The 26,256-nt window shown below is 37.8% G+C and overlaps 1 long non-coding RNA gene across 2 annotated transcripts in view; it reads right to left on the reverse strand.

Moving 5' to 3' along the window:
* Nucleotides 1–26,256, reverse strand: part of LOC112855623 (uncharacterized) — a 457,783-nt gene that overhangs the window by 53,636 nt on the left and 377,891 nt on the right. For both annotated transcript variants that reach the window (XR_015252571.1, XR_015252572.1), the window contains one exon: nt 20,172–20,252. This is a non-coding gene — a long non-coding RNA (uncharacterized LOC112855623). The remainder of the gene's footprint in view (nt 1–20,171; nt 20,253–26,256) is intronic.

The raw sequence follows: 26,256 nt of genomic DNA on the forward strand, positions 1-26,256 counted from the left end.
CCTCATCAGAAGTGCTGCCAAGGCATCCTAAACTCAGATTGTATTTGAGCTACAGACACTTGAAGAATGACTAGACTACAAAGGAAATAAGCAGCACAGAGCATATCACCGCAGCTGTTTTGGATGAAATTAATATTGAGGTAAAGGAAAATAATCAAGCCATATTCTGAACTTATTTTAGCTCTGAAATTGGAGGTACTCCAGCCAAGGACACACAATTAGCAAATAACAAAAATTCATTATCAGAGTCCTCTGCCTTCTTGAGCATTATTTTATCATCTTGGAGACCCACGTGAATGAGTTGAATCAATGTAAGTTAGACACATACGGATTAAATCTCTCAAAATCACCTCATGTGATTGAGATTTTGACAAACTAAAAAACGACTGAAAGGTATGTGGAAACGTTTTCAGAATCCAAGAACTACCAGGTTGGCCCACCTGTAAACATGCAATAATAACCCTGTGAATATTATGATACCTCTCATATTTTTATGTTTAACAAAATAATTTGTGTCCTCACTGTTCATAATATGTAAGTATTTGGAAGTAAGGTTAAACATTCTGATTAAAAAATGGTAGAAGGGATTCTAATTTGGAATATCCTAAGATTCCATGGGAGACAGTAAACGTGAAGTCAGCTAGAGTGTCATACCTAACAAGGTTCTCAGCAAAACCAGAATTGACTGTAGTTAGTTCAAACAGAAAAGTAATTTGTTAAAGAAAATTGGGAAGCTCACCAGTTTCCTTAGGGTCAGATGGAGGCTTTGCAACTAGGAAGAGTGTCCAAACCATACTCCCAGAGCTGCTCTAGTAAGGACACATTTGCTGCTGCTGGTTCAGCCCAGACCTTCCAGACTGCAAAGATTGATACTGGTGACTAGATGACAGAAGCTTTCTCATTGTCTGCTCCAAAAGCCAGGTATGTCTTCTGTCACATCAACTGAAAGATGAATTCTGCATACTCTTTCTTTAGATGGATCCATTACAAATCAAAGACTTCTATGGATGGATCTGATTGGCAGAACCCAAGTTACATGCCTATGCCCCACCTGAAAGGGAATCTAGTGGAGAGAATTCTGGCTTCCACCTTGGAGAAGAGGGACACAAAAGGTGGGACTTTCTACAGTCCTTAAAGGGTGCTCATATGATTCTGGATGGCTACAACATGGTGGATGTCCTTCACAATTTAGATTACGTAATATTTCCTAGTTATCAATGACATTTCATAAATTTGTTTTGCTATGCAACTAATTTATTACATATATGCTTATTTTTCTTCATGGCTATTTTTCTAATTAATTACAGTAAAGATTGTCTCATTTATTCAACATTTAGCAGTCAAACACATTTTCCACCTGCACCACAAGTGAAAACACGAAAATAAGCACCCCTAAAAATGGGGGGTGGGTATGAAAAGGAGATGCATGAAACATTATGCATTTGATTAAGATGAGTATACTGTAGGCATTTAACTCAGGGCCTAGTGATCCTTTATTTTTATTTTTTTGAGAATTTATTCTGTGTTATGTTCCCCAACTAATAGAAAAGTTACAATTACAGTTCGATAAATATTCATATACTTTTCATTTAGATTCATCCAATTTGTTTGCTTTGGAAAGTCCAGAACAGTTATTTTTCAGATGTCCCTCAATTTGAATTTATATAGTTGTTTCCTCATGACTGGGTTTAGATTAAACACATTTGGTAGAAATGCTACATAGGTGATAATGTACTCTCAGTAATTTCTAAAATGAGTCATGTGATATCAGTTTGTTTCTTTACTAGTAATATTAAGTTGAATCAGTTGATTAAGTTGGTGGACTCCAGGTTTCTTTTTTAGAAAATTATTTTTCTTTCTGTGAATTAAAGTGATCCTCTGAGACTGTGTATCACAGACAGAGTATTCTGCTTCCTGACCATTATTTAACCAATGATTTTAGCATCCACTAATGATTCTTTGCTGAATCAATTATGACTAAGATGATTGCAAAATAAAGATTTTTACATTCTGTCAAATCTACATTATTAATTGGCACTCCTTTGTAAAAAAGGGCATCCTCTTCTGGTTCATCACATTCATTCATTCATTTGTTCTTACAAGTATCAACTCATTAATTTATTTTCTTAATCTGTTGTAATATTACTGACAGTTTCTACTTTGATCCTCAAAATTATCCAAATTTGGCCAATGGGAAGCCCCTTAAAGCTGACTCCTGTGTCATTTTGACATGGCCTTATCAGGTTTTGAGCACTCCCTTAATTTTTGGCACAATAAGAAGTTTCAAGAGCACCTAAAACTTTTTCTCTCCCAAGGCTAGCATCAGCATTTTTCCAAGAATCACTAGTTGCCTTTTAGAGAAAAATGAAATGGTGTTTAGATGTCAGGATCTAGATGCTACTATGCTCATTCCTATTGAGAACCATTGGGTTGAAAAAGCTGAGAAATATTTATATCTGTATCTATTTGTATACCTTGATACTTTTAATTCAATCTAACACCACGGGATTTTTCCTTTTCTACTTTCATTCCTTTATTTTGCAAGTTTTCCCACCTCCCTCTTTCTATGCTTCAGCATAGGCAGAATAGTTTAGTTTCTCCACAGTGGCATGTCATATCCCAAGATTGGGTGAAGGAATTATTCCCCCGATGTCACTACCTCTGCTGTATCATCCCTGGTTAGCTGGTAATCTCAGGCTTGTACCCTCAAAGCCAGTCTTGACTTCTCTCTTACTCAGGGTCCCCTACCTGTTATCATTCTTCAGATCGTCTTCATTTAGTCATTAAAGGCCATTGCCCTACCTCCTTTCCTGATCCAGGTCCTTATTTCCTCTTGTGTGAACTATGTTAATAGATTTCTGTCTTGTATTATTGTTCATATTGCCTTCTTCATTCTAAGATACAACTACCAAGTAATCTTACAGGCGAGATAATTTTATTTCAAGTTAGAAATAATCACTTATATTTCTAAAAGACTTAAGTTCACACCAATCCTAGTATTCAAAGTTGTTTAGTCTATCCTACTCCTTGTCCTCTTAATACATCTAATGTTTCAGCTAAACTTAAGGTCTTGCTTCTTATGTACTTTGCATTTTCCGTTAGCTTATTTTCTTCTGTCTGGGTTGTCATAATGTAAATTTGAAAATTATATTTTCCATTCTATTAACCACTGCTCAGAAACTTTTCTTGATTTCTTATAGCTTAGAACCTTCAGACTCTGCATGCTGGTATCAAGGTCTTCCAGAACACTCCAGTGGAACTATTTAGCCCTCTGTCTTACTGTTCTGCCATATGTTTCCTATGTTGCCTAAATGCTTCCACCTCTCTTTGTCTATGTACCTCTTTTCATAACACTCTTTTGCCTGGAATGCATTCTACCACATTTATCTGTTGGGATCATATTCACTCCTAAGGTTCACTTCCAATGCCACTCTCTCCTTCTCACTACAATGAAGTCTTTACTGAAATCCCATTTGTAATTCAGTGTGAACTTTACTGAATGTCCTTTACTGAATTTCCTCTGCATCACATTCTGATAGTACTCTATTCTACTCACTTATTATATTTTTTAGAATCAAGTTTGACAAAATATAACAGGAACTTAAAATTTTGAAGTTCACTTTTCTCTTGTAAAAATTCAGTGGGCAGTGTAGGGCTAGATTGGCAACTTAACTCCTCAGAGACCTCAAAAACTTAGAGTGCTTGCAGGAATGACTCTCGTCCTCATAGTACAAGATGGCAGCCAGAGCTTTAGTCATTACACATGAATTCTAGGCAACAGGGTGGAGGAAGATACAACAAAATAAGAGGAAAAGAATGTATTCCAGATGTTTTTTAAAGTAAACTGTGTAGAGTTTATAGAGACAACACACACTTCCTAAGTTTACAGTTAGATGAATTTTGACAAATAGTGATCAATAACATAATCAAAATCTGGAAATTTTTTATCAACCCAGAAAATTCCCTTGTGCTTGTCTGCAGTTAATCACCCCAACCCTGGCTCATATTAATGGAGTAAAATGGAAAGAGAACAACATCTCAAAATATAGTTTGATAAAATTCAACACCCTTTTCAATAAAATTCTGATCAAATTAGGAAGAGAAGGGAACTTCCTCAACCTGATAAAAGGCATCTGTGAAAAACATACTCAATGATGTGAGACTGAATATATCCCCTTACAATCTGGAATAAGGCAAGAATGTTCACTATCATCATTTTTATTCAACATTGTACTGGTGGCCCTAGCCAGTGTAATAAAGCAAGAAAAATAAAATAAAAGGCATTGGGAAGTAAAAGATTAAGTTATCTCTATTTGCAGACAGCATGACCATTTATACAGAAAATCACTTGGAATTTATTTTTATTTCTTTTTAATTTTTTGATTTTTGAAGTTTATTTTTTTATTTTTAGAGAGAGACAGAGCATGAGTGGGGGGGAAGATCAGAGAGAGAAGGAGACAGAGAATCCCAAGCAGGCTCTGCGCTGTCAACACAGGGCCTGTCACAGGGCTTGAACTTATGATCCATAAGATCATGACCGGCCTGAGCCAAAATCAAGAGTTGGATGGTTACCCATCCAGGTGCCCCTGGAATTTATTTTAAATAAAGCTTTTAGGGCTAAGATAAAGGTTGGTATACAGAAATAAACTACATTTCTACATACTATTAGCAAACAATCAGAAACTAAAATTAAGTTGATAAATTTTTTGGTATTTACTCAAAAAATTTTATGTACCTTTCTTTCCACTCCTTTTGGGAAAACAGTCTCATATGTTAGATTCTTGTGCTATCCCAAGTCACTGAGTCTCTTAAATTTTGCTTTAGTTTTTTTCTATTTATACTTCAGCTTAGATAATTTCTATTGCTTTGTCTTCATATTCACTATCTTTTCTTCTGTAGTATTTCTTCTGAACTACCTTCCTTATCTTCATGCACAAAAACACACAGGGTCCCCATATACTTGTTGTTCAGCCCTCTCTTGTCTGTTGTTCCCTTTCTGAGCATGTGGTCCCTCCCTTTCCTATAACTTCTCTGTCCTCTCCCCAAGCTGTGGGACAATTGCATTCCTACTAAAATGTAAAGCAATATTAACATCATTATGTATGTGTGCTAAAACCCTAAATTTCCTATTTCATTGGGACAGAAAATTACATGTGGGTGGAATAATCAAGTTTCAATGACCCATGTCAGTTATACAACAAAGCCAGATCCCATAACAAAATTTTACAAAATGGAAATCAAACTCAAATTTCCTTAGCGTTGCGCAAATAAATCTGAATGTGTTTAACTTTGCACTGGCAATTTTCATGTATTTGCAATATTCGGGTTAGAAATAAAACAAAATGGACTTTGTTACCTGAAAAAAATATTTACTATAAATTCTTTATAATCATTATTAAAATTATTAATTCTATTAAATACATTTTTATTTCAGATATTTTATTTTTCATCTCTAGAAGTTCTTTTTTATTATTGGCTTATTTCTTTACTATGATCATGTTCTTTTAGGAACTATTGATCACGTGTAATGGCTGATTTAAAATCATTCTCTTTTAATTTCATCATCAATGTCATTTCTGATTCTGCTTGTATTTTACCCTATTTTGTGGTAACAAGTGGCTGTTTCTTTGCTTATCTGGCAAATTTTTATTGAATATCATATTATGTTACAAAATTGAGTATTTACTATGTTTTCTTCCTTTAAAGGCTGATGAAGTAGTTCCTGTTAGGTAATTAAGATACAAGTTTGGTTTTAAACTTTATTGTTTGTTTGTAAGCTTTGTTAGGACTGGTGTAGAGTAGCCTTTACCCTAGGACTAATTCAGCCATAGTACAAAGTCAGGGCCCTTCTAGGCTTTTTATTGAATCTCCTGAGGGTTGAAAGAGGTTTCTCCACTCTAGCTGAAAAGAGTTTGAATATCTCTCATTCTAGTTAAAGTTCTACAGTTCCTTGATATTTTTTTTTCCCAGCAGTTGCTTTTTGTTGAGTTTCACTTTATACATGCACTTTATACATGCATATTCTATGAATGTTTCTTTTCATAGATTGCTCCTCTCCAATACTATGTCCTACAAATTCTTTCTGCTTCAGCCTTCCCCAAATCTAGTGTTTGCCTTTCATTTCAGAAAACTGACATGTACTTGCTGGGGATCTTCTCGCTCAGGTCATCTTCGGTAGGCAGAAAGCAAGGCCAATAGCAGGCTTCACCTCAGTTTCCCTCTTCTCAGTGATCACAGACTTGCTCTGCCTATTGTCTTAATATCTGAAAGAGTTGTTTCATATATTTTATCCAGTTTTCTAGTTGTTCATGTAAGTATACTGGTTCTGTAGTAGTCAGAAGCATAAATCAACCATAAATAGATTTTAAAGAAAGGGTTCTATCCCTTCTTTTTACCACTCATTGGCCAGAAGTGAGGCTGTCTTTCCCTACAAAGGAAATGTTGCTTTTTTCTGGATGATCATATGCCTAGTGAACAAATCAAAGAAGTGTTGATTCTGATAAAGGGTGAGCATTATCTGCCATAATTGTATAGTTATTAGGTCACTTATCAGTTCAGTAGTTCCCTGAGAGGAGGGTCTTTGTTTTATACATCTTTTTGGTTGCCTAAACAGAGCCTAGTGCTCATGAAGGACTGAGGAAAAATAAAATTGAACAGAACATGGTCTTGAACACTGAACTCAGAATAATCCAAACCACCAAATAGAAAATTAGGCATGAGAAAAGAAAACAACATATGCTGGCAGGAGAGAGCCTTGGGGAAAAAAGTTGGAAATTATCTTGAAGCTCCAAATGCATTAATTCATAGATTATTTAGAAACTCTGTTGAGAAATTGGAGACAGCAGAAGCCTTGTTGCTCCCCTCCCCTCCAATGTCCTTTTCTTGTTACCCATATCATTTCTTTCATAGCTCAGATAATAAGCAAGCTACTAAGATAAAGCCTTTCTGACTACCCGGCCTATGGCAAACAGCTCTTTTATAGCATGATTTGTGTTGATTTTTTAACATAAACAATGATTAATATAGTTTATTTCTACCAAGATGGTGGAACCTATTCAAAATGGTACAAAACGTTAATTATCTTTTATTTCTGTTAATTCTTTGTTTTCCTCACATTTCCTGCCACACTGAACACAGAACATGTCAAGTAAGAACACTGTTCCTTGATCTGGTGTTCAACATCTGGTCGAAAGTTGTTTGAGGGTCACTTGAGACCTCAAAAAACAACAAACATGGGGATATCACCTGTCTTCTGACAAGGTGGAGCAATGGGACCACTTTCTCAGGGAGGTGGCCCCTGAATACTCTATTGAAGTGGGCAAACGCACACAACATCACCAGAGCCCTTCCTTATTTTATGTTTCCCTTAACCAATCACCATAAAACATATGATATATTGTAAGTATTATTTTCTTTATTATCTGTCTCTATTTCCATTCAAATAAAGGCTGGGAGTTTTATTCTTTTTCATCACTGCTCTATTCCTAGTACATGAACATTAGCGGAATAAAGAATAGGAGAAGATGACAAAGGAAGTTAAATGAGAAGGACTCCATGGAAGAAAGGGAGATGAAACCTTCCAGTGTAGTGGGATATTGGCCATGCTCTACATGACACAGGGGGTTATGTTTGATGATAAAGGATTTGGGTAGCTCTTTAAGGGCCATGTAAAAGAGAGGGTAAAACATGAAAATGTGGTGGAAGAGTTTTTCTCTATCCTATTTGTTTAATTCAGCCAATTCATACTTTGAGTTTGTAGGAGAATGTTTCAATAGTCAAAGTAGAAAATGACTAGTCAAAGAAAACTTTATGAAGAATATATTTGTAACTAAAAAGTAAAACAAACAAAAATCTCCCATAAATGCATGCTCTATTTTTTATTTAGTCTTCAATCAATGAATGTAGGTATCTTTTATATATAAAGTGATTTTTTAGTTGCCATCGTCTTATAAAGACAATGTTTTTAACAACCGGTTACTGCCCTTGTTTTTTCCTGCCTTATGATTTGAAAATGGGTGTTTTATTTTCTTCTCCTTTTCCCATTTAAACTGGAATCCCTTCTCCGTTCCTTGGCCTCCATTTCAGCACAAAGGGGCTCATTATTGCAAAGTTAAAAAGCCATAAGCCAGGGGAGTTCATAAAGCAAACTGCAACAAGGGCACAGCTATCATCTTACAGTCATAACCGCTCTGAATTACTGGGTGGCACCAGAAAGCTCACTGGTACCTTGGCATATGGCAGTGGGAACCTGGTAATTTGGACAGATTAAAAGTTGGTATGGAATTACCATTAGGCTTTCATCCAGTTCTGAAGTGTGTGTGTGAGTGTTGTGGTGTGCAGGGACAGGAAAGGGGGAAGGGGTAGGGAAAGAGGAGGGACGATGAGAGGAGAGAAGCATGATAACTCAATCCTAGTCTCTGCTAACTTCATGTTTTGATTATAAATGACCTAGAGAGGTCATGGCTCCAACTCTATGGTTTCTCTTTCCATGGATCTCAGTATTTTGTTGGCAGCTCTATTTGGCTGAATCCCACCAACCTGGTTGGTTAATTGGCTTTTCCCACCCTAATTCTTTATCAAAAGAGTATTCTAACATAAAGAGTGAGATTCAAATTCCCCAATGTATACAGCTTTCAAACAACTAAAGACATGAAAATAATGAGTAAAGGAGAAATGGATGTTGGGTTCAGGAGCAGAGACATGTATGAAGGTAGTAGGCCTTTCTTCATTGTGAATTTGTTTCAAACATGTGCCCACATGCTTCTGGTTTGAAACCAGAATCTTAGCATGTAATGATATTCTATGGATATCTAGAACAAGAGGTCGACCAATAGAGTTACACTGAATTGTCCCTGAAGAAGGCATAAATTGACAGTGTGAGAAAACATGGCACCCAACTTTCTCCCAACAGAAGTCCTCAGCAGTAGGTTCAGATTAGGTACCTAACCTTATAGCCAGGTCTCAGAGAAACTGAACTCATGTATGCATCTGAATGTTTTCTGTGAATTCAAAAGCTTAAATTTATAGATCCCAGTGAGCTGAAAATTATAGGGCATTGTGCCACACAGGAGACTAATTTCATGTTTATTTTGAGATTTTCAATATCAAATTTAGTTAAGAATAAAAGATTCTTTATAAGAACATAGTAATTTGTTCCTCTCAGACTCATGGTGACAGACTTCTTATGGGTGGCAAACCTACTAACCCTTTGTGACTTAGATACAGAAACCTATGAACCAGGTAGATGGGTAACACCTGCCAACCCAGTGATTCCCAACATGAAGGATATCTCCTTTTTTGCAAGGAGTACATCAAAGTCCATAAGAAATGTAGATGGCATAAACTCAGTGGCACTCCTCCTGTCTGCCTCATGCCCCTGGGATAGGGTAGAGAAGGGGCACTTCTTCCTTGGTCCTTTCTGATCTCATTGTGGAAGCCTCTGATGTCTTTTCCTGACGTTCATTCATCCCCTTCCATCTGCGTCTATCACTGCATTTTTGTGTGCCAGTTTAATGACTTCATTGTGCCTGCAATAACACTTAGCCACTTCTCTCAATTACTTCTCTTGTATTGGAAAAAAAGAAAAATCTCAATCTAATCTGGGCTCAGGCGACAAAAACATTTTAGCACTGCAAATAAATTATTTAAATGTGTTGGGAGATATTCCACTTTCTTGCTAAATGCTAAGAATTGTACCACATGGAAGTGGAATGTGCATGGTTGGGGAGGTTAGGAAAATGATCCCAGGGGACAGGGTGGCAGACGGGAGAGTTGTGGTACTCATCATGCACAAAGCTGTGGCTCTGTGTGATAGCTGCAATGCTATGCCATCAACCTGGGGCTTTCAGATAAAGGAGATCCTCTGGCCAGCCTTGTGTAAACCATGCCCCATGGCTTCACGACTGATGAGAAGTAAGAGTCTGCCTAACCCTGAATCATCAGACTTATTTTCTGAACTGCACTAATAAATTGGAGCTTTGGATCCATCCACATTGGTAAAATAGGAATGATTATCCTTTCTCTTCTCCTCTTCTCCTGATCCTCACTACAGGTGTTCCTGTCACCACTTGCTCTTTCCCTTCATGGGTTGCTGGGAGTATCAGGAGTCAACACTGATAATGATGATAATAGCAAGAGCCGCCATTTGTGGTGTACATTCCATGTGTTAGACACTAATATTTCTATCTCAATCTTTAGATAACCTAAGGACAAGAGCAGCGCTATCCTCATTTACCCATGAGCAAAGTGAAGAAACTACCAAGGAAATAAAGCCAGCAGTGGTGGGCATCTCTAAAGGCCATGCCTTCACTAAGCTACTACATGTCATTTAATTTGTGAAACATAATATAGATATTTGGTATTGGTTACAGTTATGAAAGCCCCTTGCAACCATAATACTGCAACTATAAATTCTCCTTGGTGCCTTAAGAAATATTTGAGCAGAATGTTTAGAAAAAGACACCTGATAGGTTAGATGGGTAACACCTCACAGGATAGACCATGGAGGTGCTTTTGATAGAGATCTGTGAATTCCTTCCTTTAGCTCACTTGACTTCCAAATTCACCGTGGGATCTAAAGAAAAAAAGGAAATGCTGAGTAACACTTGTTAATTCTTCTCCTTTAACACTTTCTTGTATCTCAACCTCTATGATGGCAAGTATTTTGGATCAAATAGTAATACATAAACTTTATATATAGAACTTATAAACGTCCACATTTAAACTCTCTTCCAACTTGTCAGGTATTACCATGTCAATTTTATAAATAAGAAAATTAATCTGTTCAAAACCAGTAAGTTGTATCCCAAAAGTCTGTTAAGTATTTCCGAATTATAAAAGTCTCCCATAATTTGGGTGGCTTATATGTTCCAGGTTGCCTGGTTGTTCCAGCATAATTCACTCTCAAATACATCCTCATAATTCACTAGTTGAACAATAAATTATATGGTCAACCTACACAAAAGAAGAATTAAATGCAGAATTTCACTTGCAACTAACGTATTTTGATAACACATTGGGATACACCTTGGGCCATCAGGGACACAACTATGCCTCTCCTGCACACAGGCCATTACTTCGGCAAGGTATATATTTAGGGCATCAGTAATTATCTTTTAGCTCTCTTTATCCATAAGTGAAAGCCCCTCTCTGGGTCAATGACTCAAAGTTTGCTTCCCAGCCAGGCTGCCCATTAGAATCACCTGGTAAGCCTTTTAAAGTCAAAGGTGGCTCAGTCCCACCCAGGACCAATGCAGCCAGGACTTTAGGGGTGGACCCTGGGAAATGGCATTTCTCAAAAGCCCTCCAGGCAGAGCTTTTGACAGTGCAGCCAGAAATGATGACTGGTAACATGTGAACAAGCACAAGTTGATAATGGTGAAGTATATCAGATCCATGGGGAAAGCACCACAAGGAGAAGACCTGAGTTGAGGAGTGGGCAGTGTTGCCAAGGAGTCAAAAATAAAGATATTCATGGCTACCTTTTGTATCTTATGAAACTCTTATGTGCTTATCTCAACTTAATGAAGCATGGCATTGTTAAACAAAGTGATTTGGTGAACAAGATACCGAGTCTTGTCTTCAACTCCAATACTTGTCTCTCTGCAACTTTAGTCTGTTGCACCTTCTTGTTTATTGTATGTGCCTGTTTTGTGGAGTTACAATGGGTGTAGGATTATTCAGAAGGAAGTGTGTATGAAAATAGAACTTGTAATTGTTAGCATCATGTCTTCTAAGGGATAAAGCCTTTGCATTGTTTTACTTATTTCAGAAAATGCTGAGAAAGGAGAGAAGTGCTCCACTGTGCAGAGAAAGACACGGGGACAGAGAAGTAGGGGCTGAGCCATGGGGTCATGCAGTGAGGCAACCCAGACCTATAATTAGCAGTCAAAATTTCATGTCATTAATTTAATGCTCTGTGAAAATTTAAGCACTGTGAAAAAGAGGTTTCACTATTTTCCCAATTCATGAGAGTATTTTTACAGTATTATTAGACCTATTTTATGGTTATTTATTGCAATAAATGTTTATTTTCCTTTGAAATGTACTAAATCATATCTTAATCTCTTTGCTATAATTTTTCCATGGAAAGAAAATAACATTTCAGTTGATGCAATTTCAATGTGCTGGGAGCTTAGTCTCTTGTTTCATGGCCAGTCCAGAACCTGTGCCTGGGGATGCAGGGACCAGGCCAGAGACTTGTTCCTTCCTGGTACAGGTCACTACAGTGTAGAATTGCTGAATTCTTCACTGACAACTCAACTCCAAGTAACTCAAATTCTTTCCTTCAGTTTTTTTTTTTTTATTTCTGTGTAAATAATATTTAGTCCATCCTAGGATTCTATTCTAAGAGGTAATTTCTCAGCATTTCCTCAAGCTGTAACCGTCTCCACACTTCAATCATGAGTCTAATTCTTCAGTGTTTCACCCCTCTTCCCTGATGATTTGCCCTTATTTTCTATGGGGAAATAAGGGTATGCAGAAATGAGCAAAGAGCTTTCAATACTACATGCCCAAGAGGTGCTTTACCCCAAATCTTAAGCCACTATACAGCAATTTTGGGTACAGGAAAGGGAGGAAGCCACAATATGTTATAGGCAGAAAATTTTACTAGTCTTCAATAAGTCAGCTATAGTAAGGGTAGAGGAAAGAAGTAGGGAATATGACTCTTGGGGTCCTGCTTTCATGGCAAATTATTCAGGTACAGGATGAGCAGTAAATTCAGGGCCATTCCTTAGACACAGGGTCTGGTGTCTCAGCCTATGTAAAATAATAATGTATAATACTATTTTAAGTGGGGGTAGGAAAATAATCCCCAGAATTTAGTTCCTTCAGACTGGTGAACCAGCAGAAATAAAAATTAAGTCCAAAGATAGTCCTTAATAGCTACAATTCCTGTCCCTGTTTCTCTCCAGGATTCTTTAGTGGCCTCACACTGACTAGCAGAATTGGTGATTCCCTCTTAGATGTCCATCACAGAGATCTGGCCAGATAAATGGAAATAGGTCCCCCAACTGCTTGATAGCAGATTTAAGGCACTGAAAGTCCCAAATGGTATGAGAGAGTTGGGAAAACTAGTCAAGGTGCTGATGTCCTCACGAAATTAAACATAACCTAAAAAATGATTGGAAATAGAAAAAAGCTGGCTAAAAAATGGTAAAGGGGAATAGGGTGGGGATTGGAGAAGGCTGAAAAGGAAAGTAATTGTAAACTTTGCTATGAAATGCTTCCTAGTTCTGCCTCACAAGTCTAGATGGGGTTCCTGAAGGAGGAAAACTAAACAAGTACTTTTGAGCTACGTTTCGAATTATAAGATTTTTTTTAAAGTTTATTTATTTTGAGAGAGCAAGAGCACAAGATGTGTAGGGAGAGAAGGAGAGAGATTCCAGCAGGCTCCTAATTATCAACACAGAGCCTGGTAGGGGGCTCAAACTCATGAACTGTGAGATCATGACCTGAGTAGAAACCAAGAGTTGGATGCTTAACTGAATGAGTCACCCAGGAACCCTAAGAAAGATTCTTAAGTGAACAAGAAATGAAAGACTCTAGACCTGAGAGTAACTGAATAAGAGCGTAGAAGTGAAAAAGAGGGAAGCCGTTAGCATACCAGACTTAATTTGATGAAGAATCATTACTCTTCAAGTGTGTGTCTGTCTTTATAAGCCTTTCAAGGGCTGAGACTGTTAACCTCTATGTTCTACACATAACAGAAACATCATAAATGACTGTTTAAAAAAGAAATACACGAGTAAAGAAATAAACATGAATAAATGAGTGGACGGGGGTATGAATGAAGTCATAAGTGGAGGTGTTCACTATAAGTGCCATTGCTGGCAGCTTTGGCAATCAGTTTAGGACTGTTTGTGACCTCTCATCTTCCTTTGCCCAACCACACAGCTTATGGTAATATTTCAGAGCATTCTGCCACCAACAAATGATGCTTGCTTTTGGTCTTTTGAAGGAAGAGTGCAGTTAACAGTTATATTGGCTTTAAATTTAGCAGCGTTGGGCAAGAATAGAAATGTTCTAATCCTGTCTCCTCCTACGGAATGTGAATTGTGGTCAGAGTAATATGTTTTTGACTCCTGTGATTTAGATCAAATTTCATAGGCCAGACAGGGCGTAGGGAGCCAGGCTGCAGCAGCCACTCTCCCTGGTAAACAGTGTCACACCTCCTTTGGACAGCCCAGGGCACCATGTGTGCCCTGGCATTAGAGACACCTCGCCAGGGCTTGTCTGTTCTCCCTGCCTTATTTCCCTGCCCAGTGTTCATGTGGCGTTTGGCTTCCTATTCTTAGAACTGGGCAATGCAGTGATGTGCAGGTGTGAATGGTACACACACGTGTGCCTAGAGAAGGCTGCCCCAGAAAAACACACCCAGGGCCTGGATGCAACTCTGAGTTTTAGGTTTCTACTTCTCATAAGAAAAAAAGGTCACTAGTTATAAAACTTCCACTGCAGAAGGCTGAGTTGGCCTAGCAAGGCAATGCTATCTGATGGGCCGTTCTATCTCTGTAAAGCAGACCCAGGAAGATGTCAGAATCGCAGAAGCCCATGGGAAAATCCACCTTCCTACATAGGCCACTCAAGAGATAGTTCCAGTGGCCTGCTAGATTTAACACTGTTATGTCTCTGCCACCATATGGGCTAAGAACCTTTGTTTTGGAACAGACGGGTCATTTCACCCACTGTGCTGCAGCCACTGTCTGTCAAACATGCTAACTGCCACAGAATTCTAAATGCAATCAAGGAATAGAGAGTTTTTACCTTCGGAGGAAAATACTGTGGGTTTTTTCAGTCTTCCAGAGGACTCCCCTACAATTTTACCTCTACTCCCACCTAACAGCATTAACAATTTAAAGATACCTAGAAAGGTCAATTTCAGAAGAAAAGAGAACACGAAAATGACAAGTTTAAGAGGGTGCATAAATAAAACGTAACTGATGTGTATCAATTTTACTGAATTGGGATTATGTATTTTAAGGAATTCTGTACAACCAGATAGGCATTCTTCACTAATTTCCTTTTTTATTTATCCATTTATTAATCTATATTAGGGAAGAAACAACCTTTACTTCCTAGGTCACAGATACTCAGCCTATGAAAGTATTAAGGTCTTATCAAAGTTCAGCTCAAGTTTATCAAGGGAATAAAGACCCATGATACACTTTGTAGTAGCTAAATACAGTGAGTCTTAGATTGCCTGGCCAAACATTCTCTTCTCGCCTCTGTTTTCATTCATAAACATGTACTGAGAATATTCATCAGTTGTTCAGATTAATTTAGACTGTAAGGAAGTTAATGCATAGACTCTGTATATAATCTTTAAAAGTAGGAGTAATACCATATGTTAGTTTTCTTTTTTGTGCACACTCTGCAAACCTTTGGATTTATTATTAGATTGGGTCCATATTTTATTAATTACCTTTACTTGGTAATATTTTCTACTATGTAAATTTTAAAAATATTTGATTTAACTAACTGGATGAGCATTTAAAAACTATCTCTCATAATTGATTATAAGCACTGAATTTTTCCTCCTTTTATTTTTTTCTTTGAATTTCTTCTCCTTTCTGAATGTTTTACCTCCAACCAGATGGATGAGTTTTTATTGTTAGTATTTTTTTAAAGACTCTGTGAGGCTTATTTTTAGTGCTTCTAAAGTCTGTCTCTCATATTTGTAAACTATAGTTCTTGAGATATATGATATCTGCTAATAAATTTTTGTTTCACTGTTCAATGAAAAGATTGTATTTGCTTTGATCAAAAACTATCCCCAGATTACAACTATCAGGAAGCAATTTGTTTACTCCACAATTAAATATTCAATTTGTACTATCAGCAAAATATTCCATGTGAGTAGTTACAATGGCAAAAAAATAACATAGCGTTTTGCACAGGCCTTCAGAATTTTAACATCTCACATGGTCAGGCCCTTAAATGTAAATCTGTGAAGAAAAGACACATTGACTTCTTGGCTAATGTTCATCGGGGTGATATAAAAGCCTTGCAGCCTAAACAAAGTCTTACTTTCGCTGTCAGTAAGAATAGTCAAAATACTTCCATGGAAGGGTGTGTCATTAATGGAAGCATTTCAGATGTTTGTATGAGACAGTCAGGAGATTCCCTCTGGATTACCCTGCACTACACCACGTACTAGACTTTATATTGTGAGGAAATGTGGTTTGGATCACATGTAGAAGTTATCCTTGGAATCAAATCTAAGTGCTCCAGAAACTGGGGTCTATAAGGCTGATTTAACAAAATGCATGATCATCCCAATGTGTCAGATACTACTCCTCAAAAAAGATCACATTATTAGAGCTATGTAAATTACAAGGAAGTCTGGGGTTCCCAGTAGTTAGGAGATATTCAACGTGACACACATTATTGCCCAAGGCCACTCTAGTAACCTCATCACTCTAGTATCCTCATCACATATAAAATCATCACAGCTTCATCATCTTTTAAAAATAGGTTTAAGGACATATACATGTATATATGTGTATGTGCACATATGTAAATATGTGTGTATACATATGTATATATATGTGTGTATATATGTGTGTGTATGTGTATATGGGTACGTATATGTATCATGCAGGAATCCACTAAAGAAAAACAGACCAAGGCCAATGAAATTAATCCATCATTATCCTGTTGGCTGGCTCTAGAGGCTACAGAAGCTGAGGCTCTTTTCCTCAGTTGGCTTGCCAGTGGTCTTGAGTCCCAGGAGATCTATGACTACCATGATTCATTGATCATGTAGAAGCCAAACTGGCTTCTTCTCTGTCCTGAGGCTTCATCTCAGGACCTTGGCCTCTCTTCTCTCTTAACAAAGAGAAAAGGGCAGTAATAAGTATGAGGAACCAGATAAAAATGCCAAGCTATAACCACCCTCTTAGTATTACCATCAAAATTAAACAAAGACTCATTAAGAGTTTCAGTATTTGAACTAAGGATTTGAAAAAAAAAAATTGGCATAGCAGAATGTTTCCAAACAGAGGTTGTAGGGCTTATTTTAATGAGATCTCAATGATCTTCAGGAAATTTAATAGGAAACTTTATTCTAACTGGTTTAAATGAGCTGTGTTTTGAGAAATGAAAACTGGGAATTAATAAACAGGAAAATAAAGTCTATTCAAATCTTTGGAACTTATGTAATTCTTTATCTAGCCACAAAAATATATTTGGAATAATATGTATCAGAATTTGAGGAATCTTTCTGTCTTACCATGTACCCTTTGCAAGCATCCTGCTAATACCCAGAAGAACCTGGCCAGCTTCTCATTTGTGAATATTAACAAACTCTGTATCTAGCAAGTACTCACTATATGTGAAGCATATGGAGTGGTCTCTATGCTCTCAAGAGTTTATCAGGGAGAGAGACATATATAGAAATGAAGGAGTGAAAGAAGTGTGAATATGAGTGGGCATCAAAGCAGACCCGAGGAGAAAAGCTCTAGGTGGTTTTGCCTAAAACCAACTTGTTGAATGATCACCTTTGCAGAGTATATCACCCAATTTCTTTTTCCTGTACCTATTTAATTGAAGCCAGTCAGTTTTATTTTACTTTCCTGCCATTTGAGGACAGCTGCTCTGGTTTCTGCTGCCAGGTATCTGTTATAACTAAATACTGAGGGTGAACAGAGGAGGAAATTGAGGGGCATACAAAGACATATTTAAAAAGTAAAGTTTGAATGAGAATAGTTTGTATGAGTGTTTTCATTATTTGTACATATCAAAAGAATATATTCATAAGAGTTTTCATATTTGATGACACCGTTTTCAGAAACATATTCTTATGGAGTATATCATGGGTATGCCTGTCAAATAAATATTTGTTCAGGGGAATGTGCCACAAATTAAGCCAATCACAGTTCTTCCCTGGGAACAATATGCAGATATTGAAAGTCAATAGCCCTGGGCTATGGAGTTGAGAGAACCGATATTTGGGAGAGAAGCCTTCTTTTTTCTCTGTCTACAGAATGGAGTTGGATAGGAATAGGCAGAAATGGATGAGGTATTGCCTTATTCAATTTGGGATGGTATGCCAGAATACCATAGACCAGGTGCCTTGTTTATAAGAAAATTATTTCTCACAAAATTTATTTCTCACACCTTTGGAGGCTGGGAAGTACATAATCAAGGTGCCAGCATAGTGTCTAGTGAGAACCTGCCCACTTCCTGGTTCATGGACAGCCATCTTTTCACTGTCCTCACATGGTCAAAGACATGGTCAAAGCAATGAGAAGACTCTTGGGCCTCTTTTACAAGGATACGTATATCATTCATGAGGGTTCTGCCCTCATGATCTAATCACCTCCCAAAGGCCCCTCCTCCAAATCCCTTCCCATTGGAGATTAGGTGTCAACATACAGATTTTGAGGGGATATAAACATTCAGCCCATGAAGATATGGAGAGAAAGATGGCCCTGGAGGGGATAAATATGAGACCCTGATTCCAGTAGTTAGCCTTTTCTTTGATCCCTTGGGTTAACAACAACTGTGAAGAGTCTGAGATTTTATCTTACTTGCAAGCTAAAAAATTGGCCTGTTAGTTTAATGAATGATAAGCAGAAGACATGAAACTCTTGGTTCAGAGACAAATGATTTTACTACTCACCCCAAAATAGTAACCAGAGTATCAGCATTTACTTGCGCCCATTCCTCAAGGACTAGTTCTCAGATTATAATATAAAGAGCACCAAGTGACACCTATACACACAATGAGTTGCGTTACAGAAAAGAAACCCTGAGCTCAGGGAACTCAGATCCTTTATAATGGGCAATAGTCATGCTTGCCCTTTGTTCCAGAGTGAGACCTCAGCTGTTCACTATATACATTCCTGAAAAGGTCAGCATAAAGGCAACCATTATCACTGCTTACAAGACACACAGAAAACTGAGAGAACTATGAAGAACTGTCTCCAACCAGAGCTACCCAGGTATCTTTTTCAGTTCCATGAGTTAACACATTTCCCTTAAGCTAGCTGCACTGTGTTTATGTCATTTCAGTCAAGAATCCTAACCAACATACATTTTGGCAGTAGGGGTCCCTACTTTGGGCAGTTCCTCTCATTCTATTATGAAAAGAGAATGATTTAAGTTTATTGTAGAAGATTTTGTAGGTATAAAAGTATAAGAAAGTCAATCCCGTTTAAATTATGTGTGGGAGATTAGGTGGATCTAAGTTTGGGAGCTGTCTTCATTTTGCAGCAGCTGACTAGACTGCTCACATTCCTTTTTTTTTCATGGAGTGACAAGACAACGCACATATTTTGGGTTACAGAACATATTTTAAAAAGTATCAACTATTCTCAGTTAACTTAGGGTCTTGCAGACAGAAAATTATTAAACTGGCAATGGTGTCAGCTAGGATCCTCTGCCCTCATCTTCCAGTTGACCTCCGTTCTTTCTTATGAGTTCCTACTCCTAAGACCTTGCTCCAGGTTAACTGCTAAGTAATACCATTAATATATCATCTGTATAATGGTTTAAGACAAAGATCCTGCTAGAGGAAGTGCTTATATTATAATAAGAAATTCTATAAGAAGGCAAAGCCTTTAGGAAGGAATCAAAAGAAGCACTAATGGTAGAACTTGAGGCATCATAAAAGGTGTTGAAGATTAGGGAAAACTGCAAAACAGCATCCAAAACATGCCATTTCAGGTGCTTGTTTTAAGGTCACCAGAAATGGTTTTCTCCTTAGGGGAAAGAGGTCTTACTTCTGTTCCTGGTGACTAGACCATGGACTCTTTCTCTTTAACACAGTGTCTGACACACAGAAAATACTCAATTATCACTGTTTAATGAGTGGAAATAAGCCTCTATAGGTAAGCAGGCTGAAATAAAGTGGTGGTCAGCTCATGAAGATCATGTGTTTTCTCATCCAACTTCTCAGGAAGTTGAATAAATCCACATAGGCAACAATTCACAAATAGTCAAAATAATCATGCTTGAATTGATGTTCCTGCAAAGCCATCATCTAAGGGAAAACTTTGGCTAAATAATTTATTTAAGGGAGATTGCCTTGCTCCCAACAGGATTTCCTAGCAACAAACGAAAGTCCTTTTCCCTTCATCTGTGTGAGGATGTGTGCATGTTATATTTGCAGGAGGGGGAGAAGAAGGAGGCAGTGGAGAGGACATCCAACCACCTCTGTGACTTACCCCCTATGAAGGCAGCTGTTTTCTCCATCAGCGGCTGGTGGCAGACTTCTCCATATCCACTTGCCGTGGAAGGGCGAGCAGCTGGAATGTCAAACCCAGACTCAGTCTGAGAAAATAAACTCCCATCCAAGGACAGATGTGAGGTTTCTAGTCCTTAACTGCCCTGGAAACATTTCACCCTGTATTTGCCTCATGTTTAGAAATGTAGAGGAATGTATATGCCAAACTGTTGCTTGTTGTGAGCATGTTTTTCCCTCCTCTTCCCCACTGAGATGAAGTCTAGCAGGTCAAAAAGAGCAAGCTACGTGTAAATTCAGGATTATTCTATAAAAAGTCATAGGGGTAAGCCATAAAAATCATGATTTTACTTATATTGCAGATAAGAGTCAGGTTTCTCATTGTTGGAAAAGGAAATTACAAAGGGAGTGAGGATGGAATGAATCCTGTGGTATTGGACTGGAATTGGAGGTATCAGTCTGAACTCATAATTTTACATTCAGAAATAGATACACATATATTTAGATACAGATGTGTATATATATTTTTCCTAGATATGTCTGATGAGAGGTCCTAGCAGCAAAAGAAATGAAATACACACACACACACACACACACACACACACACACACACACACACACACCTCTAATGCTCCTATTTTGGTTTCTAAATATCATTCTTCACTAAAAGGAACAGAATCCTTGAAGAAGTATTCAATTCTGGGCTTGTGGCATGGAAAGTACAATATGAGCCTGGAACATTGTATTGTGTCAAAAAAGAATCAATGCTCAAAGAATGCTGGAGAAATGTCATGAGGACCTAGGATCCAGCTTGCAGGGGGTGCCACTGACCAAATATGAGACAAACGGAGCATCGTATGACAGAGAGTGAAAGGGACCAAGAGCAGAGAAGAGAGAAAGACAAAAAAAAAAAAAAAAAAAAAAAAGAAAGAAAGAAAGAAAGCAAATGTGGCAAAATTTTAACATTTGGGAAATTTGGTTAAAAGTATATGAGAATTTTTGGTATAATTCATGCAATTTTTCTATGTCTGTAATTATTCCAAAAGAAAAAGGTATAATTAAACATATAAAATTGGTTGTAGGGGGAGATAAATAAAACAAGATCAGCAAAATATTGATAATTGCTGAAGTTCAATATTAGTTACTGTGACGTCATTATAGTATTTTCTCTACGTTATGTGTGACTGAATCCTTTCCATAATAAAAAGTGAAAAAAATAAAAAAATAAAAGAACACCCATGTGATTTTAGTTTAAGAATGATACCTCCTGTTTCTAGCCTCAGGGTACCATGAAATCCAGGCCCTCGTGCATGACCCATGGCAGTAACATGAACCCACCTTCTCTTCTCTGCTCCTGAGTCTTCCTATTCACTGTAGTCCACCCTACTCACTGCCAGCCAGAGAGGTCTTTCCAAAATGTTTCTTTTAATATTTTATCCCCCTTCTAGCTCACAAATCTTTTACTCATTTCCCATGTCAAGAGGAGAAACTCTGGGCTTTCATTTCTAAGGTCTCAAGGTCCTTTATAATTAGGTCTTGACCTACTTTTGCAATGTCCAAATTCCTGACATGAATATTCTTCTTCATTAAACACTGTTTTCCTTATCCTGTCCCAAGGGCTCTTTGGCTATCCTTACCTCTCTATTTGGCAGGTCTGAAAATATCCCCATAATCCCCTTTGTTTTGTTTTAAATCTTTACTATCCATTAGGATGACTGATGGGGATGACAGAGTTTGAGGTTATTTCAAAGGAATGGGCTATGATCATTCCCTGCCAGAACTAGCGGTTTCTTTTGTGATATTCTACCCTGGGAATGGGCTCTGTGAAGCTGCTGGAGTTCCAGGTAAGAGATAGGCCAGTTTTGCTGAAAGCTGTGTTTATTTTCTCATCACAAATATTTTTTAGAATCCAAGTCATGTTTTGCTCTCTAGTGAGTCTGCAGGTAGGTTTCACTAACCCCAAAACATCCTATCTGTTCTTCCCCTATTTCACCTTTTTCTCAACATCTGTCTGGTACTCCCAACTCTTTTCCAAGATTCTTAGAGATATTATTTCATTGGTTAGATTGGACATTATTACCTTGTAAATTTGGGGAGGGCACCCTCTGTCTTCTCCTTATCTGACATTCTAAGATACATTCTTTTTACCTTTGGCAATGATCTAAATGAGAGAAGTTTACAATTGACGCTGAACTGTTATAGTGATTTCATACATCTCAGAGGAATTTCTTACACACATAGGTGTTCAAGTATTTACTGATGATCTGCAGAAACCATACCATTTATACACAAATCTTCCAGTCATATTGCCCTACCGAAAGAAAATGTGGAGACTGTTAAAGCGATTAAATGAAGGCAAACAGGAAGGATCCTAAATGGAGGCTCCCTTATTCATCTCTCTTCACATTTTTGACAACTCCTGAAGATACAAATTCCTGAATATCATGCTCTTTTCAGGGCCACAACACTTTCTTTCTATGCTAATTTCAAGTACCTTTATATTTTATCTTTTAACAGCTTCTTGGAAGTCTGCTAAACTCTAAAAATCATTTGTTTGGGATCCTTAGGGAACGCTCATCCAATCATAAGAATAGGTGACATTTCTTGGTCCATCTTGGCCTCTGATGCTACATCATCTTTGAAGGACCTAATAATAATAACCAGCACTTATATATACTTACCATGTGCAATAGCCTATTCTTAATGCTTTACCTGAATTAATGCGTTGAAGTCCATTTTAGTTTTTTAGCCTTTCATTTGACTAGCCTCTGAGATAAATCTCCTCAGAAATACTTTGGGCCGCCCCACAACACTCTTTTGCCAGATATTTTAGCACAAGCTAGAATTGGAAATATAAATGAGCCAAGTCCGTGGTTTGGTATGGCAGCCGTTGGCGATTAAAAAAAAAAAAAAATTAAAGAAATGCTATTTCTATTATAAAAACAATATTTTCTAAAGTTCCAAAGAGAAAAACAATTATGACACTCCCAACATATTTTGGTGGTTGGAAAGTAGAAAATGGCTTTTAAAAATTGGGCAAAATACATCTTGCAACCATATTACCAGTGGCTTTAAATGGAAAGAATGACAGGCCAACCTGGGTACAAGGCTAGCATTTCATCTTAAAACCTTTTTCAGTTATGTAGTCTCAAAACAGCTCCAGAACAAGCATCCTGAGAACATGGTCTAATACTAAATAAATACTACACATTTTATGGTTTCGGATCTAGGGCCCAGGAAACACAGGATTAAGTAATGGCAGAAGACTTATGTGCTGGGACCTCTAGATTCACAAACTTTGAGCATGTCAGTCCATAGTTCCCAGGACCCACCACTAAAAGATGTGATTAACAGCATGCACAGGCATCTTTGAACTGCTTTCCCGTGGCCTTTCCAGCTTTTTATGTTTCTCAGTCAGTGAGGACTTTGGCTTCTTTTTCTCCCTTGACTTCTAAGACCCCACATCATCCTGGGTCTTCCTCCTTTCTAACCGTTTCTGGCCTACTTGTGCCACTACTTCCATCTTCCTAAGAGTTGGGTTGGAGGGTTTGTATGTACGATTAACATACATACAAGTTGCAGTTGCACGCATATATGGAAACGTTCATTTGTAATTTCTCCTATCCCCACTATGCAAATGACTTTCAAATCATCATTCCAACCACAGATTTTCTCATGAGCTTTAGACCTTTATGTCTAACAGCAGTTAGACCTTTTCTCTTGGATATTATACACTCTAAATTGTGATAAACAGTGGGGGTCATTTCTTTTGTCATGAACCAAGAATTATGCTGAGCCCTTTATTTCTCCTCTCGTTACGGCTTTTATTTCACTGATGGATGTTTTGGCTGCAAGTTCATATTTCCTTTTGAGAAGGTTATATGGAAAAAATGTGAATGTTTACTTCAAACTTATTTACTACTCTCACACTTTACTTTTGACATTAAAAACTCTTTGTATATGATTGTTGATTGTAGAAATCTAAAATGAATATTAACTCATTTGCCTGTTTTCAGTACTATGAATTATGTGAGCCCTGGTGACAGTCCAACTGTTGCTGTCTCTCAGAGAGTGGGGGTTTGGAAAGTGGTCAAATATAAAGGAGAAGTTTCTTTCCTAGGAGTCTGGGAGCAAAGGAAGCCGCATGTAAAAAACTGGATCTTTCTAGAAATAGGGGCTATGGTTCTAAGGAAAAATGAGAAGATTTTTAAATCTCTGGCTTCTCCAGAAATCCTTAGGATGGGATGGTCCTTGCTGAGAGTGTTTATGTCCTTGAAGATGTTAGCAGAGCCAGGAGTCTCTCCAGGCTTCTGTCTACTGATCATGACATAAAATTATGTCCTAGTACTGAGGGGACTTCCTCACTTTGGCGAGTTGTCTGCTTCCTGAAGGCAGCCAGTTGTCTCTGTTGCAAGCTGCTCCACAGAGGCAGGGAGCTGGTCTCATCTGCTAGTTCCTTTTATCTCTCACCTAGACATGAGCACCCAGGCAAACCCCTCCCTAGCTCCATTCAGTATACCACATCTCTCCATTCTCTCTTCCATACAACAAAGCATTCTCAGCCTTGTTTATCAAAACTGTTTCCTGACCAGTTTTCTTATCCTCAGCTTCCTATTTTTCCAAATCATTTCATGTGGCAGAGACAGATTAATCTCCTTTCTTCATTCCAGTTCACACCCCCAAGGTCTTTAGAGGCTCCCCAGTAAGATAAAGCACAAATTCTTAGTCTGGCATCATCTGTGATCTTCTCTAAACCAATCTCTTCACATTTTAAAATACTTACTGTCTCACCTTTATTTCAGCCACACCCGTGAACTCATTGCTCCTAGATATGCAAAATACCTTCTGTTCCACTCATACCTATTCCAGGTGCTAGTGGGATGAAAGACGTTTATAAAAAAACATCTAGTCTGTCTGGCCATACTGAACTCTTAAATGGGTGATGCTCTTGAACTTCACACCCCATGGGGTGAAGGTGAAGCCCATTTATTCAACAAGCTTTTAGGACAACCATCTTTGCACATTCATGGTGGGCCTCCCATCTCTGCTCCGAGGGAGAGGTGAAATCTATTTAAACTGCATCCTTAATCCTTGCCATTGTAACTAGCCTATCCTAAGGTCAAACTTAGATAATTTATAGCATCAATTTCCCAAAGTTGTACTCATCCCAAGTAGGGAAACAGCCCTTTTCTTCAGACTTGACTTTCTGCCACCAGGACTCCGAGATGGTTAAACAGTTGGTAACTTTTCTTCAGGTATTAAAATATCTCATTTGCACTTGTGTTTTTAGATGGTTCATAGGTCCTTTTGATGCAGACCCAATGATGAGTGGATAGCCTTCTAATCAAGGGATATTGCTGTTCTCTGTGCTTATTTCCATAGCTGAAAGGCACATAGATACATAGTCAGCCGCATCCCAAATCCTAGATGTTCAACACAGGGTTCATCACTGCTATTGTCTTTCCTAACTGGACTTCCATCCAAATGTGCTTCCAGAAGCAGTTATCCTTGTTAAATTGCAAAGTGGACACAGAGACCAAATGAAGAGAACACATCCTGTAAAATTTGTTACTTCTTCCTTCTGTGGTTCATGATGATGAATTCCAAGATGAAGATTTGATGGATGTTTAGGGAAAAATCATATAACCGTTATTTTTATTCATAGATAATAGACATCCCAGGCAAGTCTAGAATTATAAAGGTTTTTTGTGTGGAGATCTGCTAGATTTAGGGTAAGGGGACCAATAGCCCCACCCCCAGGGCCAATTTTCTTTCAACTTCAGTCCCACAGAAATGTCTCTCAGCACCTCCCAAGAGTACTGTTTAGACATTAGGAATTGTAAGCAAGGCTGTGATTTCATAGGATATCAGAACTGAACGGAATAACAAAATTTACCTTACTATGTATGATACTATTCACCTGTATAGTTTAATTATTATGACTAACATTTCAGAGAAAGGAAAATGAGGATACCAACTGTGAGTACTTATTGTGTTCCTGGAAATGGATAAATACTTAGATTCATTCTCTCCTTTGAGCCTAATTAGCCTGTGATGATCTGAGATGG

Source organism: Puma concolor, chromosome B3 (assembly GCF_028749965.1).
Source record: "Puma concolor isolate L17-30 chromosome B3, mPumCon1.1.hap2, whole genome shotgun sequence".
Classification (NCBI taxonomy): domain Eukaryota; kingdom Metazoa; phylum Chordata; class Mammalia; order Carnivora; family Felidae; genus Puma; species Puma concolor.